The following is a 5,105-nucleotide window of genomic DNA, read 5'->3' as shown; positions in this document are numbered from 1 at the left end:
ATACCACTTCTTGAAAACTCTTATGAATGCCTCTCATAGTCCAACAGATGATTTGCGGTTAGATGTGCAAATACAATCCCAAAACCACTTGAACAAGAGAAATTATAAAGAAAATCTTGCTTTGACAAAAGCATCATGTATGCAAATAAATATGCATCCCAACATTGGTTAAAAAAAGCACCATTTGTTTATGAGAATCAGGATTAATGGATTAAGCTAAAGATTTAACTAGTTGAAAGATTCAAGCTTTGAATCTAGAAGTATGATGTTAATTGATGAAAAAAATAAATATTTAAATTTGATGGTTAGCAAATATTTTTTGTTTTATATCAAGTTAGATGGAGTAGAATAGCAAGAAAAAATATCTAGTATATATCTTATTCATTAAACTCTAAATCAAATTTTAAAAAATCCTTCAATAAATAAAATAGATCCATAAAAAAAGTATTTAGAAGGCCACTCGTCAAAACACTGACTTCACATCCCTTTACTGAATCATGGCACATATCCCTGCAGATGAGTAAGAAGGAAAAGTTTTAGATCTTTATCAGAAGGTGGCTTTCTAAGCATTATTTGAGAACTATTAGCTAAACATACATCGGGACATTCATGCATATATGACTAAAAGAATGCCTAAATGCACTTTAAGTTACACAACCACCATCATAGGTACAATATTTTTTTTTGATAGAATAAGTACAATGTATTAAAGGTAAACTATGTACATATATATCTTAATAACATAGTTATTAGCATAGTTATTCTTTTTTTAAAAAAAAAGTGGACAACATACATTCTTTTGCTTTTAGTTAAATTTGACAGATTAATAAAAAGATGTTATATATTTCATTTGTTAGCAAAAGAAAATTAAGAAATAGAAAAGATTTCTTTCTGAAACCCTTCATAAACAATCAATCATTACCCATACATAGTCACTAAACAATATTGGCATTAAACTATAGTTATAAAATCTTCATAAAAATAAATACATATAAAATCAAATAAAATCCATCATTCCATACTAGGAAAATGTCAGAAATCTCATGTGGAAACCATTATTCATTGTATCCAAAGTTGCTCCACAATTACAAGATCTTCATCTCTTTATTCATATTTCTCAAAATAAAAATAATACCAACAAAATGCATCGCATCATCAAATTCAAAACAAGAGAAATGAAACAAAAAGATGGCGAGAATCCTAATCTCAACATTGCTCTGATTCAAAAAGAAGAGAAAAGGAATCAAGTCAAACCCAATGTTCTTACAATTCAGATGCAAGAACTCTCCCTTGCTCATTCACTAGATCCAAAGATGTTAATACACTATAATCCTCACAATCTAAACCCTAGATTTAATCTCTAATCTCCATCTTTCATTGCGATTCCAATGATCAGATGGTTTATATGGTCGCAAAAAGACATAGAGAGATGAGAGAACAATCAAACCAAAAGCAACTAAAAAAGAAAGAGAAGAAAATAAATTAAAAATTAAAAAAAAAGAGAGAAATTGGGGGCATCCGATGTTGATCGCATGAACACCAAGTGGCATCCGAGAAATGAAGATACTAATCGATGTCCAACCATCAGCATTTTTCAACTTAGTCATCTAGCCCTCCTCCCCATCATCCGATCTATGATCTCCAATAAGATTCACTAGCCCACTTGATCTTTCCTCCTCTCACTCCATCGAATCGTTAGAGAGTAGAGGAGATTAGTGCGGAGAGAGAGGAGTCTAAGGTATGCCATTTGGTAAGGGTTAAGGTTGGGATTTTGGAGGATGCCCCATTATCTAAGCTTCCTGGAAACTGTTATTTATAATTAAGCCGTTGCTCCTCTTTCTATCTAGAAAAAAGAGTGAGAATTGGGTATTTTTGGAGCTACCATAGATTTTGGATCCTTTAGACATTGGTCAAGGAGCATCATTATCCAACATTGAATGAAATAGATGGTACAATAGGATAATAGGAATATGCAGTGCTTTGAGATTTATATATTAGATTTTTGTTTGATTTTGAAATAAGATAAGAGATGGGATAAGGTGTATATCCTGCTCCATCATCATTTATTGAAATAAATATTGAATAATTCAAATTTTGAGGTTGAATTGGAGGATAATTAGGAAATAGATGATTTTTTAGTCTATTCTCATGATTTATCATCACTTGATTAGTGAGAATATCTTCATTAAAAAAAATATCAAAAAATAAGGACATGTTTTGTGCAAATAATAATGGGTATCTTTCAGCTATATCTGCATTATCCTTGCTAATCTCCAATTGTTTGTCCTATTCTAAATTAGATTTTTGAATCATTTTGATAACATAAATCCAAAGGGTAAAAAAAAAAGAAAAAAATTACAATGCTTCGGAAGAAAAATGTTATAGAATGTGCTCTACAACATATCTATATTATTTTTATTAGAAAAGACAGAAAGTCTATTTAAGTGGACTCCTTTTTTTCCATTCATAACTTAAAATTTTTGAGTATTTTATGTAACTAGACTTTTAAGATTGAACAACCATTCCATATAATGGTGTCAATCCACTAGTTTGAAACAAGAGATCTTTCAATCAAGCATTGATTTACATTCTCTAGTAGAATAATTAGGACCTACTTTGCACCATTATTTTTTTATTTTTTATTTAAAAAAATAAAAATATAGATAAAATATAATTGATATTATTATTTATATTTTTTACTCTTCAAAATTTATTTTCATGATCGCTCTAAAGAAATGAAAGTAAAAAAATTTTATTTTTAATATTTTTAAAATCTAAAACATCATGTTACTTTTCTTCTTACAAGCATTATCGATATTATTTCTATCACCACCACTATTAACTTTGCCATCATTACCTATGCATCTATCATGTAGCTATCATTTTTGCCACAATTCTACCATTATTATTGTTGCTATTACCACCATCTTTGTCATCATTGCTATTTTAATATTTTAAAATTAATTAATTAAACTAGATATATTTAAATTTTTAAATTTAAGAATTAAAATGTATATAATTTATACCTTTTGAAAATCAAAAAATGAAAATGGTGCCAAGCAATTCCTAATTGTTACATATATGTTTATGCTTCTTCTCCTCTTTGCATTTATAAAATTACTTCTTTTTTACTACTTTTTTGCTCAATATAAATGTGTGATCAGTAGGTCCTTATTCAAGGTAATTTGTTATATTTATTATTAGTACATACATATATACATACATGCATATATTCACAAACATATAGGCGACTGTATGTGTAGAAAAGAGGATATTATCAAAATTTTATTAGTATATATTTTGAGACATTCATTCATATTATATGTTTAATTTCAGAGAGAAAGTTATTAATACATTTTTATAATTTTGCATAAGATCAAGCTATTTAATTATATTATATTGTGATTATTATATATATATCTGTAGTGAAAATATAGTTATATACTTATTATATTGCAACTCATGTTAAGATTATAGTTTGGAGAATTATGAAATCAAATGGTTAAAAGCATGTTGAAGTTTGCATGAAATCAATAATCACATTTTTTTCATTGGAATAACATATTTATACATTCATAACTTATTAGAAAGAACTTTTCTAGGTCTTCAGTTAACATCTTCTAAATTGGTATAATTTTCTTCTATTTTTGAAAATCTTAATATTATATAATCCTTTAAGGTATAGTTTATATGGCTAAGATTTCACCAATCATATATCTAAAGATTATGATTGTTATTGGATAGAAATTTTATTCATATTTTTATTTATAATATTACTGTGCGTAGACACACATACATCACATATATAGATAAATTATTTAGTTATTCTTTTATTTGCTTGTTTTATTCATATATAAGTGGTATATGTGGTGTAGAATTATTTAATTTTTTTAAGCTTCACTTTTCATCTCATAATTTATGAGAACTCATTCATTCATCTTATAAGCCAAAAATTTGACCGCTTCTTATATCAAAATGATTATATTTTAATCTTCTACCATTCAACTAATGTCTTGCATATGTAAGATAAATGACTAGCTGAGTTTTCTTTTGAGAGGAGAAATATTCAATTTAATTGTTGGAGAGAGATGGAAGTAGATAATGACCTGCAAGTTCTGCTAATCCCTTAATTATCCATCTCAATTTAAAAACTTCCACTACAATCAATTATTCAATAACAAATAAAAGTATAGGTGTAGAAACCTTTATCATTAGAATAGTAGCTAAAATCTCATATGAGAATATCATTTTTTTAGGATAAATTATGTCTCTAGTTCTTAAACTATATCAAATTTTTTTAAATGGTCTCCAAACTACAAAATCATAATTTTTGATCTCCGAACTTTTTGAACCATTTTAATATTGTCCTTCATCTATTTCCGATTCCTTTCTCACATCGAAAATCCTATGTAACAGTCACCAGTGCTTATATGGCAGTCACTAGCGCTGATCTGAAATAAAAAATTAGAAAACCTCTCTCTCTCTCTCTCTCTCTTTCTCATGACCTCCCATCCCTCCCGCGACCGTGCCGCCGCCCTTCTCCGCTATAGCCCCCCCGGCCACCCCCATTCTGTGCTCATGCCATCCCATGCCCCCTTGCCGCCCCTCTCTACTGTAGCCCCCACCTCCCTCCCCACCATCAGTGTCTGTCTCCGCCGCCCCTACCATCCCTCTCCGCTATAGCCCCCCAGCCCCCATGCCCTCCTCCCCAATCGGTGCTCGTGCCCCAACCCCTCCCTACAATCGTTGAATCTATCCTAAGAATCGTTGAGTGCAGCGATGGATTCAACGATTGTGGTTATATTATTCTTGGATTATCCCATCGCTCCCACCCCTCAACCACCGGCGCCCATCTCCCGTCCCCCTCTCTTTGTAGGCCCCACCCCTCTCCCCAACCTTGGTGCCTGTCTCTATACCCCCTATCGTGCTTGTGCTCCTACTGTCCCTCTCCTCGTAGCCCCCACCCCCCTCCCCAACCTTGGTGCTCGTCTCTGTACCCCCTACCATCCCTTTCTGTCATAGCCATCCCCCTCCATCATAACCGCCACCCCCTCCCCACCCTCGGCCCCACCCCACATCCAGATCGGCTGTCCCTCACCCTCCAC

The sequence above is a fragment of the Elaeis guineensis genome, chromosome 1 (genome assembly GCF_000442705.2).
Source record: "Elaeis guineensis isolate ETL-2024a chromosome 1, EG11, whole genome shotgun sequence".
NCBI lineage: Eukaryota > Viridiplantae > Streptophyta > Magnoliopsida > Arecales > Arecaceae > Elaeis > Elaeis guineensis.
Note: the sequence above shows the minus strand (reverse complement) of the source record.